A 17,172-nucleotide genomic window follows, 5' to 3' on the forward strand; every position below is an offset into this window, starting at 1 on the left:
GTCGCTCAGTTGTGTCTGACTGTTCCCGACCCCATGGACTGCAGCCTACCAGGCTCCTCTATCCGTGGGATTTTCCAAGCAAGAGTACTGGAATGGGGTGCCATTGCCTTCTTCGAAGTAACTGCTACCTGTCACTAAAAGCTGGGCTTCCCTGATAGCTCAGTTGGTAAAGAATCCACTTGCAATGCAAGGTTCTCTGTACAATAAATGAGAAGAGGAAAGCAGTCACCATGGTATAAGTACATAGTGAATAATACTACGGGAAATGTTAATTAGTATTTTTTTTTTAATGCCCCAAACTAAGCCTGCCTGAAGCATTCAAATGTTTCCTCAGTAAAAATGGACACTGAATACTCTGATGGAAGTTTGAATCTGCTCAATCACTGGGCATGGAGAGAACTTTTCCTTTACAAGGAAATGTCTTTCCAAATGCAATTAAAATACTTCTCAAAAATATGTACTTCGAAGACTGAAAATTGGAATCTTATGTCCCTGACAATTAGTGGACTTTTTTAAAAACAAGGACATTTTTAAAGTAAGAGAGAAGGCATTATCTTTCTAAATCAGAAAGTCAAGGACATGCAGTTTTGGATAGAATTATATTTAATGATGTGAAATGGAGGGGGGGGTAAAAATAAATGGCTTAAGTCAGACTTTTATTTCTCACTATAGAAAAAAGTTCAGAGTTAGTCCATGCTGGTGGATGACTTCAGCTACATGAAGTCATCAGAGACTTTGGTTCCTTCTCTGACACCATCCCATCAATACCAGGATATGCTTTCTTCCTCAAAAATCCTTAATGGATTCTGACTTAAAACATCTCTTTCCCTGTAATTAACTGTAAGTATAACTGCTCTGGGCTCCCCTGATAGCTCAATGCAGGAGACCCCGGTTCGATTCCTGGGTCAGGAAGATCCCCTGGAGAAGAAATAAGCTACCCACTCCAGTATTCACAGGTTTCCTTGGTGGCTCAGATGGTAAAGAATCCACCTGCAAATGTGGATTCAATCCCTGGGTTGGGAAGATCCTGTGGAGGAGGGCATCGTAACTCACTCCAGTATTCTTGCCTGGAGAATCTCCGTGGACAGAGGAGCCTGGCAGGACACAGTCCGTGACTGTGACTGAGTGACTAAGCACAGCACGCCATAACGACTTTACTCTGGGTTTCATGAGTCTCTCTAGTGAATGATGAAACCTGAAGGTAGTTCGGGAGCCCCCTCAAGTTGCAATTGGTCTCAGACGTGAAGTAGGTTTTTGGTGAACTGTGGACCCTCTAAATGGTTAAAACTCACACCCTTCATTTTGAGGTGCATTACAGAAGTACAATATAACCTTTCCACTCACATTTCATTGGCCACAACCTAGAAATATAGACACACCTATCTGCAAAGAAGGCTGAGAAATACAGATTTTTGGTTGAGTATATTTCTACTCTTAATAAATCAGAGGTTCTATGACTTAGAAAGAGAAAAATGGTGGAACCCCATATTGTGATTCATACCTTCTGTAAAAACAGATATTCATACCCAGATATCTATAGTCAAAAAAGTTCTTCATTCCTATATTCTAGATGATTAGCAAAATTGGAAGAACTAATATTTTAAAGAAAATCAAGAACTTTCAACTTTATTGAAAGTAGTTTTCATGTCAAATTTCTCTTTTGCTATATAATTTCTATTCCTGCCACCAAGCATGATTACTTTGCCTTTTACTTGAAGTCAAATATATTATTCTTGAAATTTTCAGAAAATAGAGCCAACAGGGTGTCAGCTACATGCCAAGTGTGATGTGTTTGGTGTCATATAAGTCACACTCTATCAGGGATGTATTTCCATATAACAGATAAGGAAACTCTGTCTCCCATGCTAACAGCTAGCCCTCTGGGCTTTGATAGACGAGGATGAGGATGTCCTATGTTCTTCCAAAGGACAGACTTTCCACAGTGGTCCTAAGTCACTGCTTGATCAAATGGGAACTCCAAGGTTTTGCAGCTTCAAGACAGATTCTGTTTAGAGCAGATAATGACCTCCCACTACCTTGCTGGTCTGGGCTGATACCACTCCAAGTTCCCTTTGCTGCTCAAGGAAAGAAAGGCTGAGTCCTAGATGAACTACCAGTAAACACTTACACAGCTACACTTGCCCTCTCTGTGTCCTTTCGGCCACCCATTTTATCTCTGTCTTGCAAATTTAAAGCAGTTGGTGGTTCCCTTTCAGCCTAAGTTTCTTTACAATACTATAATGGTATTTCTGAAGTCTGCTGATACCAACTGGTATCTCTGGATACCAACCCGCTCACAGGGTCACCCCTACTGACTCGCGATGATTTGGTTTTATCTGTCCCTGGGTTTCTCAGGTGGTCTATGGCACAGATATACCCTGCACTAGCATTCTTTAAACTTCTACACAGCAATCAATTTGTAAGATTTCATCCCATGAATTCATACATAAGAAATGTAGCTCTCTTCATATTTATAAAGGCAAATGCAATTGATTTTATTATGCTTCTTTTCTTCAACATGCTGGATACAAACCATCCCACCTCCTTTTTCCCAAGATGCCTCTGAGGTTAGGGGTTTATATGCTTTGCAGGGTGGGAGAGGTGGCAGAGGACAGGCTTCCAGTCCTGTGTAAGCACCTGTGCACACAGCATCCAGGAGACATCCTATCTAGGTATGGTTTTTGGTCATCCACCAGTGCAGATTACAGTCAGCTAGCCTCATCCTAACCCCAAAGTCTCATCAAGTAAGCTGCTCTCTACTGGCCACATCTGAGGATATTTTTTTTTTTCCTTCTGCGTCTTGCTGAGGCTCCAAGAAATGCTGTGATGATATCCCAAGCCTGTCCACCAGGATATTCCACAGTCATTTCTCCAGCATGCTGAGCAACAGGAACTCCAAGGTTGTGTAGCTCCCATGGGCTCCACCTGGCAGAGCACACAGGCCTTCTCTGTTCTCAAAGAATGCTATCAACACCATTTCTACCTGGGGATTATGGGAGTGTGCTTTTTTTCCCATTTCCTCCTGGCCTCCCCTAGGGAAAAGTCCCGCAGAAAGTGAAACTGAAGTTGCTCAGTCGTGTCCGATTCTTTGTAATTCCATGGACAGTAGCCTACCAGGATTCTCCGTCGATGGGATTTTCCAGGCAAGAGTACCAGAGTGGGTTGCCTTTATCTTCCCAACCCAGGGATCGAACCCAGGTATCCCGTATTGTGGGCAGACGCTTTACCCTCTGAGCCACCAGGGAAGCTGGTACAAGAGTCCCACAGAGACAGATTCAAAGGAACCCTCAAAGGGCGTACGCTTTTCTCCACCCCCTCTAGCCTGGGAAGCTTTTCTAGTCTTGGGATTCAAAAGAGCCAGACAAAAGAGTGATCACACATCTTCCTGTGCCCTAAGTGGCTTCACAGTCTGAACTTCCAAAAATGGAAATGCCTTGACTGTTTTTCTGCCGTAACAACCTTTTTCTGGTTTATAAGTATATCATAGAAAGGCAGCATGCAGTGGTCTGAAAACGTCACCTTCAGACCAGCAGCATCAATGTCACCTGAGAAGCTGATAGAATGCAGATTTTTCAGATCTCACTCCAGACTTGCTGATTAGAATATTCTGGGGCTGGAACCCGTCAATCTGTGATTGAACGAGCCCTCCAGGTGACTGTGAGGCATACTCAGTTTGCCAAACATAGTACAAGGTGAACTTGGGAGCTGTGTGATCCCAGAGAAGTGTCTTAACATCTCTGAAAATGGAGGTCATGCTTGTATTTACATCATGTTGAGGCTTTTGTAATGATCACATGCGCTAAATAAAAATATAGAGAACTGTGAACAGGGCCTGGCATACAGTAGATACTATAAAAATAGGCATATTGTTTTTATCTTTTAACTGAAACTCAAATTACAGGCAGGGTTGGGGCAATAGAAAATGTCAGGGAAAGATGCTATTTCAAATATAGCACCCCACAAAATTTAATGACGAAGGTCCATATAGTCAAAGCTATGGTTTTCCAGTAGTCATGTATGGATGTGAAAGTTGGAACATAAAGAAAGCTGAGTGCTGAAGAATTGATGCCTTCGAACTGTGGTGTCAGAGAAGACTCTTGAGAGTCCTTTGGACTGCAAGGAGATCAAACAAGTCAATCCTAAAGGAGAACAGTCCTGGGTGTTCACTGGAAGGACTGATGCCGAAGCTGAAACTCCAATACTTCAGCCACCTGATGCAAAGAGCTGACTCAATGGAAAAGACCCAGCTGCCGGGAAAGATTGAAGGCAGGAGGAGAAGGGGACGCCAAAGGATGAAATGGTTGGATGGCATCACCGACTCAATGGACATGAGTTTGAGTGAATTTGGGGAGATAGTGAAGGACAGGGAGGCCTGGTGTGCTGCAGTCCTTGGGTCAAAAAGAGTGGGACTTGACTAAGTGACTGAACAACAACAACAACAACAAAATAAATTTAAAGGAAATTAAACTGTTTTCCTTCAATTCTTTTACATTCATTCTATAATTCACATTTTGTATTAGTTGACACCTTCACTGTATATTTTAAGTAAAGACTTTGAACCATAAAAGGTTTTCTAATTTATTCAGTACTTTTACCAAAAGAATGGAACAATTATGTGGGAACTAATTTTGATGAAAGTGAAAGTCACTCAGTCGTGTCCAACTCTTTGTGACCCCATGGACTGTAGCCCGCTAGGCTCCTCTGTCCATGGAATTCTCCAGGCAAGAACACTGGAGTGGGTTGTCATTTCCTTCTCCAGGGGATCTTCCTGGACTGAACCCAGGATTGAACCTGAGTCTCCTACATGGCAGGCAGATTTTTCACCATCTGAACCACCATACCCTGTCCAACAGTCTCATCCACATACAGGCGATGACCAGAGTGATTGCGTACTGGTTTTACACTTTCAGATATTGTGCAAAAGATTCATCCACTGGTTTAGAACTTGAAAAGAGTTTTGAAATGAAAATTCTTTTTCTCAATAGGATTTGAAAGAATATTGTATATTGGCTGAGCAGTAAACAAATTACCTATTGAAAGAAACTGCTCACTCAGTCACATGAGGCAAATTTAATTCTTTATGGAATCCAAGGTCCCTTTCAGTAATTTGGGTAATTTACTAAGCATTAGCTATTTACTCTTGTTTCCAGAAAATACTAACTTCACTGGATTCATCAGCACACTTCTAGAGATGAGGTCAGCCACAGATTTGGAAACTAATACCATCTGCAACTCTGTGAAGCTACCACCTATATGACTAATGACCCATCTCTTTTTCTAGAGGGAGTGTTATTCTGGCTGGCGTCAACACTCTCTCCCAAAGTTTTCCACAAGGGAAATGTAGCTCCGTTAATGAAAACAAAAATCAAGAACAACTAATAACAGCTGGAAATCCTTGCCTTTACTACTTTCTTATAAAGACTATTCAAGAATGCATGAAACAGACAAAATTACATAAGGATTAGCAACATCTTCTAAACATGTGCTTCACTTTGGCTGGCTTTCCCTTGCCAAATCCACAGTGAAGAATAGTCTCATACAAGCATCTTGTTGAAAACAGAAAAATATGTTTTTAAAAAATATATATATTTTCTATATATTAATAATATGAAACATCTGGGTATTTGAAATTATCACTATTTTGGCTAATCAGGCTTTATGTTGGTGATGTTTGGCACCATGGAAACCTGACAAAACTAAAATTAACACAGATTAAATAAAATCACAATACTTTTAAGCTGGAGAGATTCCAGTTTATTGATGAATCATCTCATCCAGCTCTTTCAATTTACACAGAGGAACACTCAAGGCTGAATTGGTGTCCTACCCACAAGCTTAAATCCTTTTAAAAACAGTATCAGGATGGGGAACACATGTATACCTGTGGAGGATTCATGTTGATGTATGGCAAAACCAATACAATATTGTAAAGTAATTAACCTCCAATTAAAATAAATAAATGTATATTTTAAAATAAATAAATAAATAAAAACACTATGGATTTACAAACACATGGGCTTAAATTTTCAGGTTTTGTGAACCTAGTCTTTTTATAAGTAGGGATGCATCTGCATTTTATAAGGACTCACCTGGTCACTGGGAGTTCTGAAACTAAGATCTCATCTCTTACGCAAAAAGGGATTACTAGGTAATAAAGGAAATGGAACACACATGAAGTTGTAATGCATGGTACTGCTTTAGTTGGAGGAAAGATCTCCTGGAGTCGAATGGTAGGACATCCTGCTTAAAGACAGGTAGATGAGAGATGGTAAAAGACCTTGAATGCTATGACAAGAAAGACGTACCTTATCTATTAATAACAACAAGCATTGATGATTTGATTATGCATCACTGTGCTAAGAGTTTTACCTACATTATTATGTGTCATCCTTATAATTACGAGAGGTAGGTTTCATCACTTTACCTTTTAAGACATGAACGAACTGAAGCAACAAGAGGCTAGTGCATTACCCAAGGTCAAATGGACAAATGGCAAAATTGGGACTCAGAATTCTCCCAATTCCCTTAAGTGTTTGTTCTTGAGCACAGGAATGACATGATCAAGCTGTTCTTCTAGGAGATTAATTTGGCCACAGCACAGAGCACGCACTGTCTTTTTCCTGGCCCACAGCACAAGCAGGAATGCTTAACTACTGTGCGGTTTCTTTCAGCCATTTAGAGATTTATGAGAAAGCCATTTCATACTTCTTAGATTTAACATGTTCATTTCTTTTCACTTCAACATGTTTTTATAAGTCATGGGCTGTGACCTGACCATTTCCTTATTTTCACTCTCTTCCTCCTTTCCCTCCTTTATCTCTCAGTACAGCCAATTTCTCTCTTGGGGACCATTACTGCTTTCCTAAGGCCTTGGGCAAAGACAAGGCTTCTCCCATCAGGCTAATCATCAGAGGATACAGAAAGGGGAGAGGGGAAGAAGGGGATGTGCTCAATATAATTACAGATAATAGCACACAAAGTTTCCTCCATTACTTAAGGCTGAAATGTATCCATGCAGATGAATTAGTTTTTGGGGGGACCCACTAATAAATCCTAATATTTCTCAAAGACAGACGACTTGAAATTTAATTTATATTAAGCTGTTACCGAAGTTTATGCTAATTAAATGTGGGCTTCATAGCAATTCATCCCAGGAATAATCCGAAAACGTAAATAATGTAACAAAGTAAATAAAACTCTGCACACCACCCCCACCACTGTCAACCCCACAGAAGCAACAGGCGGCATGGGAGTGGAGCAGGTGTGCCCCAGAGGGTACACATGACTGGAAAAGGAGACAGAAACCATTTCCTGCTCTCTCAGAACATTTGCTCTTTAATAAGCATGCCGAGGTTCTGCAAGGCACTTCCTGCAGGGACTGGATCCTCCACTGGAAATGTTGAAGGTTATCTCCGGAAGTGTCTTCCATGAACAGATGACTTGTCAAGTCCTGCCTGGGGAAGAAGATGAACTGAACAGCATGGAGGCACAAGGCCATCTCAGAGGACAATGCCAGACCCAAAGGCACCTCCTCGCATATGTGCACAGCCCTCTTCGCATGTCAGCTTGCCATCTGGTCTTCACACAGGTGAAAACACTTACTCTGGTGTGATTTCCCCCTTTATGCCCATTCACTGAACCCTCAGCTCAAAGGAGATGAGATGAGCCCAATTATGTATGTGATGGATCTCTGCGTGCTGTTTTTCCAATCCAGACTGTCTGGGCTGTCTTAAAGTTTTGCAAAGTTTTCCAAGTAAAACTCACAGAGCCACAGAAGGGACTAAAATTTTAAAAGACTGTTTATGGACTAAAATACATACCTGATAAAGCAGTTATCCTTTGCATTCTGGAAAGGAACCCCTGGAACCCTTCAGCACATGAAAAGCTAAAACCCCTGCCCTGGTGTTTCTTTGATAATAATCTGATTCTCAGACCTATGGCTTTCCCGGTGTACAGCAGACAGGCTGTTAGCCCAGTCTCCTTGGCGATGAAGTGAGCAGGATCTGTGTCTTTCTTGACAGTCCCACTGTCTTTCCAGGAGCCAGCCCTTGTGCACTCGGCTGGATCTCCTTTCCCGGAATTCTCTGTCCACTTCCCAGTGTTGTGAGAATCAAATGAGATGATCTACACTGGAGGTGCTCTAAATGACAAAACCCAAAAAAAAACACAGGACTACTGCCTTTGAGAAATGAATGGAGTAAATCCGAATTCCTTCCAAATAATATTTCCCCAAGCAACCAGTGTCTAAATGAGGTGAGAGAGAGGGTATGGAATTAAAAATTGGAAGGATTATCATAAAGCAAGTGCAGAATCACAAAATGTCATTCTAGGCATCTCCACTGATAACATTAAATTTAACTCTTAACACCTTCCTCTGAAAGAGGGAAAATGGAAGCACCAAGGGGGCAAAAGCCTTGCTCAGTGTCACACATTGGCCAAACTTAGGCTCCAACCCAGGGATCATGAATTTGGGTTCCAGGTGCATAACACTTGATAGGGAGCCAATTTTTCTATTTTTGGATTGACCAGATTTTTGATAACTGTAATGACTGTGATTGGAATGTGGTCTAAAAGCAGAAACCTCTTCACATGAGGTCAAAACTACATCACTAGATTACCATTAGGGTGTAGTTTATATTTTCCCAGCCCCAAATGCCCTGACCTCAGTGCTCTCTTCCTCTCCTGTCTATTAAATTCTGAAAGACTCAGATCAAACACTGGCCTCAAGAAATCCTCCCAGACAATTCCATTCTAAAAGAACTCTGATCTTTCCCTCCTTGGAATCCTTAATACACTATCAGTTGACCACATCTATTCCTGGGGGACTTAAATGATACACATTTGAGAGAGTTCTTGACATTGTTCCAGGGGTTTGGGCTTCGGTATTTAGAAAGATCAACACCTCCTCGAAAACTGGCTGAATACTCTTTTTGTACTCCCCTACAAGGACAGTATGCTATTCTCTGCCTAAAGATATTTATGGGGCGTTTACGATGGGCCAGGCATGGTACTAAACATTGAGTGCGTGCTAAGCATTTATATGCTTTACTTCATTGGATTTCCCCTAGCAGGTACAGTTTTTATACCCATTTTCAAAAGAGGGAAGTTGAGGTTCAGTAACTATAGTAGCTTGCCCAAGTTTGCTCACCTAGTAGAGAACAGAGCTGGAATTAAAACTGGATACATCTGACTCCAGGGCTGATTTCTCATCCCCTGGGTAGTACTGTCCCTTCACAGCACAGGCAGTTTCCATTGACCTTAACAGACCAAATCCAGGGTCTACAAATTTCAAGATAATACACAAAACTCTGAGTTTAAACTTGGTTCCAGCTTTCAAACTATGCCTAAGGATTTGGAATGTAACACATTGTGCTCCTTTTGAACAGCCTGTTCCTTCAATGGGTTTCTGATATAACATGATGGAGGTTTCTATACTCGGATTGGGCATCACTGGATTTTATAGTCCCTACAAGTTTTACACTGTGAAATTTTGAATCTAGTATCAGTGTGTCTTAGAGTCTCCTCTAATTAAGGCTAAACCTAGCCACAACTATGCCAGGACTCTCTGGTGTATACCTAATGAGAAAAACTTTTGTTAGTACTGACCCATCACTTAAAGCTCTTTCTCCTATAAATTTACGAGACACATTAGGCTAGTCTCACCTGAAAGCAAATTTCTTGAGCATGGCTGCCAATATCACAGACATACATACAAATCAGAAAAGATTGGGCATGTTATTAATAACAGGATAATTAATATTAAAAATATAGAAGAACAAAAGAGGACAAGGATTATGTGAATATATAGTGACAGCAGAAAAAGAAAGAACAAGTGACCAGAGATGCCAGCACTGTGAAAATGAGTATCAGAAGTGGGAAATATAAAACTTTACATCATCATAACTCATGACATCTACACTGTTATAGTAGCGCTTGGAGACTTAACTGAAATCAGCCAGATGCAGCATATATTTGGGACCAGTACTAAAATACCTCATTTTCCTTCTCACATTTCTCATTTCTCCAAAATAATTATACAAACTATATTGCAAAGCCCAGAAGGGAAATTCAACTGTTATGAAGAAAACATGGAAAACCTTACACAAGAAAAATATGTTTAAATGTCTTTTTCCTCTTCTTTCCCTAGTTTCTCATCTGTTTTAATTAAAACCCTCCATTTAGGGGACAAGTGATTTCATATCCTAAGAAACACAAACAAAGTTTACCCTTTTCACAATGTTTTCTAGTCTTTCATTGAATTATTTCATGCAGGTCAAAAAAAAAGTATTTTAGAAAATCAATCAAACAAAAATGAAATAAACTGAATGATTTTAAATGTACGTTTTTACTCAAAGTTGTTTCCCCATTGTAGAACACTGTATTGACATATGTTCCTTCACTTTCATTTACACACATCCACAAACACAGGCACACATACAACTGTTGGTACCAATATCTTCCTGAGCAGCAGCAAGTCAAAAAGACATCTTTCATATCTTGTCAGTTAGTATTCTTTCAATAGAACCACCTGTATGGAGGCCTTTGTCTTTCTTTAATCCAACTCTCAACCCATTATTTTATATATAGCTTTCCATGCATGAGATGCATGCAGTATATTTCATCTCCTTTGGCCATCTTTGTGTTTGGAATAAATTAGAGAAAACAATATTCTAAATGAAGCAGCAGTTTGTAGCATGATTGTAAAAATACATACATATGGCAAGATTTCTATTACGGCTAAAAGATAAAATATTCAAGATATATCATTTTTCTCTGCAAATCACCCCCACATGAATATAAAAATATCTACCTATATTTATCCATTTGTATAGCAGTACTTTCCCACACAGTTGTTAAGAGAAATTATACCAGCCCAAGAACTTCTGGGATACTCCTGGAAAATTACACACAGGTAGCACTTGATCTTTTCCAGAAATTTTCAGGAGTATAGTCTCATTTGGTTTTTATCACAGTCCTATAAGGATGGGAGAGTCAGAATTATTCCCATCTTAGAGATAAGAAAATCTAATGTATTAAGTCCTTGCTTAGCATCAGAGTTGAGCAGAAAATCCTGAATTCTCACACTCGCTGGATCATGGAAAAAAGCAAGAGAGTTCCAGAAAAACATCTATTTCTGCTTTATTGACTATGCCAAAGCCTTTGACTGTGTGGATCACAATCAACTGTGGAAAATTCTGAAAGAGATGGGAATACCAGACCACCTGACCTGCCTCTTGAGAAATCTGTATGCAGGTCAGGAAGCAACAGTTAGAACTGGACATGGAACAACAGACTGGTTCCAAATAGGAAAAGGAGTATGTCAAGGCTGTATATTGTCACCCTGCTTATTTAACTTCTATGCAGAGTACATCATGAGAAACGCTGGGCTGGAAGAAGCACAAGCTGGAGTCAAGATTACCGGGAGAAATATCAATAACCTCAGATATGCAGATGACACCACCCTTATGGCAGAAAGTGAAGAGGAACTAAAAAGCCTCTTGATGAAAGTGAAAGTGGAGAGTGAAAAAGTTGGCTTAAAACTCAACATTCAGAAAACGAAGATCATGGCATCCGGTCCCATCACTTCATGGGAAATAGATGGGGAAACAGTGGAAAGAGTGTCAGACTTTATTTTTGGGGGCTCCAAAATCACTGCAGATGGTGACTGCAGCCATGAAATTAAAAGACGCTTACTCCTTGGAAGGAAAGTTATGACCAATCTAGATAGCACGTTCAAAAGCAGAGACATTACTTTGCCAACAAAGGTCCATCTAGTCAAGGCTATGGTTTTTCCTGTGGTCATGTATGGATGTGAGAGTTGGACTGTGAAAAAGGCTGAGTGCCGAAGAATTGATGCTTTTGAACTGTGGTGTTGGAGGACTCTTGAGAGTCCCTTGGACTGCAAGGAGATCCAACCAGTCCATTCTGAAGGAGATCAGCCCTGGGATTTCTTTGGAGGGAACGATGCTGAAGCTGAAACTCCAGTACTTTGGCCACCTCATGCGAAGAGTTGACTCCTTGGAAAAGACTCTGATGCTGGGAGGGATTGGGGGCAGGAGGAGAAGAGGATGACAGAGGATGAGATGGCTGGATGGCATCACTGATTCGATGGACGTGAGTCTGAGCGAACTCCAGGAGTTGGTGATGGACAGGGAGGCCTGGTGTGCTGGGATTCATGGGGTCGCAAAGAGTCGGACACAACTGAGCAACTGAACTGAACTGAACTGAACTGAACTAATTAGTTATCTATGTACTATAGCAATATGCTTTTTGTTTCATTATTTAAATTATCCACTTACAAAGATGCTCATTGTAAATAAACTGCAGTTTTAAATTCTATATATAAGGATAGAAACATAAATCCTTTCATAACTCTAGAATGCTAGAATCTGGTAATATCTACAACAAAACAACATTTATGAAATGTTTTCACTTTAGTTATATACGTCTATATCTTAAAGAGTAAAAGTTAGCAAACTACAGCCTATAGGTCAAGTGTGGTCTGCCACCTGTGCTTTGCTGCTGTTGTTTTTAGCAGCCTGCAAATTAAGACTGACTCTTTCATTTTTAAATATTTGAAAAACATCAAAAAAAAAAGAACATGAATCACAAATGTGTATTATATGAAATTCAAATTTCAGGGCCCACAAACAAAGCCTACTGGAACACAGACTCACTCATTCATCAACACATTATTTTTGCCTTTGTTATCAACTGAGTAGTTACAACAAAGATCAAATGGCTCAAAAGCCAAAAATAAGTATCATCTGACCATTATAGAAGATGATGCTTATTATAGATTAAATGCTTTTTTATTTCTAACAACTTTATCTTTTTTTGACCACGGAACAAGAGAATACCCAAAACTAGAACACCCTCCATGCAACAGTCACAGTATTTCCATCTTTAGAAAGGGAGGTGAAAATTGAGAGATTTTTCTGGACATATGATTATCTTACTAGAAATCATAGAGAATTTTATATGACACAGGAATCACATTTTGGGTAATTCAGAAGGCTCCAGAACCATTATGTAGAGAGGGAACTACAAGATGGCGGCACAGTCATTCCTCAGTACACACAAGGGATTGGTTCCAGGACTTAAATCTGCAAATGCTCAAGTCTCTTATACAAAATGGCATAGTGTTGGCATATAACCTTCGCACATCTTCCCATATGCTTTAAATCATCTCTAAATTACATATAACACCCAATACAATGTAAAAACTATGTAAATAGCTGCCATCTCAGGGCAAATTTAAATCTTGCTTTTTGGAATTTTCTGGAACCTTATTTTCAAATATGGTTTCAAATATTTTCAAAAATCCTCATCTGAATATGTGAATGCAGAAGGGTAAGTGTATAGCACATTGTAACAGGCTGTACCTGGGAGCGCCTACCCAGCTCTTCAGAATAGCAGAATTGAAACACCTTCCAAAATAGAGTGAGAAGTTCCCCTGATCCTTAACGTCTAAGAGAGGATGTTTTGAGGGAGACACACTGCCACGTCTCTCTCCCCAAACCTATTAAAACGACAAAACATCCACAAGCCAATGGACCCAATTACTTTTGGACACGGGCCCACCACAAGTCACAGCATATAACAAATTAAAATTTCAGGCCATTGTCTCAAACTTCTGGCTCAGTCTGTTCAAGGGGCCAACACACCTGTTAAAGATACGATGGCAAGCTGCCATGTTTTGCAGCAGTCAGAAGTTCAGTGTCATGTAAAAGACTTTTGTCCCTAGTGCTGAGATAATGAGCTTGTTCCTTCTTGATGATTTATGGGATGCAGATGAGAAACTGGCTGATTGAGGCTTTGGAAGATGAAAGCTTTCTGCTCTTGGCAGTAGTACCGGTACTCCGGAGAATGTGGTTTAACTGCTGCTGTTCCATTACTGCCATTTGAAAAAGTCCAATAACAAATTATGCCAGGTAAATATAAATAATACTTATTTCACTCAATTTGTTGGTTGGAAATCACTCTAAACTTCTTTGTAACACCAAACTATAGAACTCCAATAGTTACTGAAAGCTCCAGGGTCTTTTCTGTCCAGCAGAACCAGCTGGTCCCTAAATTACTACCCTCTTTCAGTCTTAAACTCTTATAATACACTTATATTTAGGTTTCTATATTTGCTTCCTGTTAGCCAATGGCAACCCACTCCAGTACTCTTGCCTGGAAAATCCCATGGGCGGAGGAGCCTGGTAGGCTGCAGTCCATGGGGTCGCCAAGAGTCGGACACGACTGAACGACTTCCCTTTCACTTTTCACTTTCATGCATTGGAGAAGGAAATGGCAACCCACTCCAGTGTTCCTGCCTGGAGAGTCCCAGGGACGGGAGAGCCTGGTGGGCTGCCGTCTATGGGGTCGCACAGAGGCGAACACGACTGAAGCGACTTAGCAGCAGCAGCAGCAGCAACCATAAGCCTAACTTTTTCTCCTACCTCCTTAATTAATTCAATAAACTATTTAACTGTGCTAGAGTCTGAAAGAATTTCAAGGTACCCGTGTTACACACTTGAGGTTAATGAGTACCATCTTATAGACGTTTTGTTTCAAATCAGTATTAAGTAAATCCTCTTATACAATAACATAACCAGCGGCCCCAAGAGGCTATTTAAACTTAAATGTGAATTGAGTAAAAGAAAAAGAAATTTTAAAAAGAAAAATTTAAATTTACTGCTTCAGTCACACCAGCAGATTTCAAGGGCTCAAAGGCTCCATGTGGTCAGAGGCGAGTATATTGAACAGTGCAGATATATCACCAGCAAAGCCCATTAACAATACCCAGAAAATAAAAATAGAATCTGGGTAATAAAATAAAGTCTAACCTTTAGTTTTCCTTGGAGCTCATTCTAGTTTCACCTGCTCGTAGGGTGCAGCAGGCAGAGGCCTTGAACTCGGCGCTTCAGACCAGGGTTCTCAGTGCCAAACAGCTAGGCTTGTTGCTTCAGCTCCGGACCGAGGTGGAAACTCTGGACCCAGGGCTGCAATTCAAGATGGCGGCAGAGAGCAGGCCCTGAGAGCTGGACCCTGAACCTCGCGAGAACTCCACCCTCCACGCGTCCCTCCCTGCTGCTGAATTCCCGGAAAAGCAGCCTACCCACGGCTTCTCAGGGACTGCCTGTGCTCCAGAGCTGAAGCTTACATCTTTCCATTCTTTGACCAAAGAACAGAACTTGCCTGGGACTTTCTTGGTGATCCAGTGGCTACGACTCCACGCTCCCTAAGGCAGGGGGCCTCGATTCATCCCTGGTTAGGGAACTGGATTCCATCTGCCACAGTGAAGAGTTCATAAGCAGCAACTAAGGATCCTGCATTGCCACAACAAAGAAGATCCCACGTGTTGCAATTAAGACCCGGCACAGCCAATAAATAAATAAAAATAATAAATGAATATTTAAAAAAGCTTTCCTTTTCTTCTGAACCAAAGTCCATCTCAGTCTATTGGCTCAAATAACATCACACAGGAGAACCTTTCTTGGGGTCAGACGCCTAACAGTCAGTAACAGGTGAAGAATATTTCCATCATTTCAGAAAGCTCTACTGGTTAACTCAGCTCTCTATTTTAACTCATAAAGGTAAAACTATCCTTTAGTTCTAATTTTATTCCCCACTTACTCTTACAGTCTAAAGAAGTAAAAAGTAAAAAATAGAATGCAACTAATATTTTTTGAGTATCTGCCGTATACTAAGTGTGGTTTCTTGGTCACCCAAATAATTCCATTTAATTCTCTTCAAATAATGTAAAAGTTCCTTTATTTCCAGGTCTACTTTCTAAGATGCCTGATCTAGATACCATCTCCACAGCCAACTCATCACGATTTTTTTTTTTTTTTTTTTTTTTTTTTTTTTGTCATTAAACACTTAACTGAGCACCTACAATGTGCCTAGAACAATTTTAGAAGTAGTCATTTCCCTGGGGCTGCCTCTAGGAATCTTACTGTCTCCACTCTTGATCTCTTTGCTTTTCTTGGGAATTGTTCAACAGCACCTTCTGTTGGAATGAATGTAATCCACTTTCTCTCCAAGTATCTTTCCACAGCTTTTCCTGAGCAGCCTAGAGTTTCCTTCCCAAACCTGCCTCCTCCCCATCGCACATTTACTCCCTCTGCCAAAAATGCAAAGATGATCTAAATATCCCCATTCCTTTGAACAATGACATTTGGAAGCTATCAATTTGCCTGTGTTTATTAAAAGATGGGGCTTCCCAGGTGGCTCACTGCTAAAAACTCCACCTGCCAATGCAAGAGATGCAGGTTCCATCCCTGGGTCAGGAAGAGCCCCTGGAATAGGAAATGGCAACCCACTCCAGTATTCTTGCCTGGAACATTCCACAGAGACAGGAGCCTGTGGGCTACAGTCCATGAGGTTGCTGAAGAATCGAACATGACTGAGCAAATGAGCAGGCATGTATGCAGTAAAAGGCAATCACTCTACATTCATTGCTCTGAGAAAGTCAAGTTATCTTATTTGAATACTAAATATATATTAAAGGTTGTAGCAACTCAGCTTCAACCAGTCTTCAGAGGCAATATTTTATTAGAAATACATTACTCCTTCATACAAATTCAATGCCAAGTGAACCAGAAACTGTAGTAAATGAAAGATGGCCACAAATTCTTTGACATTCCTCACAACCAAAGGTGGAGTGTACTCTTCTCCTTGGACATGGGCTAGCATGCACCTGATTTAATCAACAGAGAAGAGTGTTAAGTCATGCTCTGCTGGTTCTCAGCCTTTAAGAGAGCAGGCAGCCTCAACCATGGTCTCCCTCAGTAGCTGGACCAACATGCTAAGAATTCTGACAACTTGCTAGAACGCCTCATGGGGAAGTCCTGCAATGAAACTACAGATAGGGAGTTCAGCCTTCCATGTGCCCCTGCAAGATGCCAGGCACATAGGTGATACCATCGTGGACCCAAGTCACTGCCAGGTGGAGCAGCACAGCCCAGCAAAGTCCAGCTAAACTCCTGTCCCAGAAAATCATGACATAATAAAAAGGCTGTTGTGTAAGCCATCACATTTTGGAGTACTTTGTTATCAGTGACAGATAATTTAGAGCTTAAGGTAATAGATTAGCTGTTAAAACTGGCTGCCTCATTTGAACACGTTTCAAGATGGTCCCCAAAAAGAATCATGAGGAGCTGGGAAACAGCCAGACATATT

At 40.7% G+C, this 17,172-nt stretch overlaps 1 long non-coding RNA gene across 2 annotated transcripts; it reads right to left on the reverse strand.

Moving 5' to 3' along the window:
- Window positions 1–5,986: 5,986 nt before the first annotated feature.
- On the reverse strand, window positions 5,987–16,223 carry LOC123327954. Of its 2 annotated transcripts, none has more exons than XR_006542596.2 (2): window positions 14,835–16,223; window positions 5,987–7,454 (listed from the first exon to the last, which is right to left on the reverse strand). It is a non-coding gene; the product is annotated as an uncharacterized LOC123327954 (long non-coding RNA). The 2 variants fall into 2 exon arrangements; XR_006542595.2 differs by lacking the exon at window positions 5,987–7,454 and adding an exon at window positions 13,611–13,897.
- Between the last annotated feature and the right edge of the window lie 949 nt (window positions 16,224–17,172).

The sequence above is a fragment of the Bubalus bubalis genome, chromosome 11, assembly GCF_019923935.1.
Source record: "Bubalus bubalis isolate 160015118507 breed Murrah chromosome 11, NDDB_SH_1, whole genome shotgun sequence".
NCBI classification, from domain to species: Eukaryota; Metazoa; Chordata; class Mammalia; order Artiodactyla; family Bovidae; genus Bubalus; species Bubalus bubalis.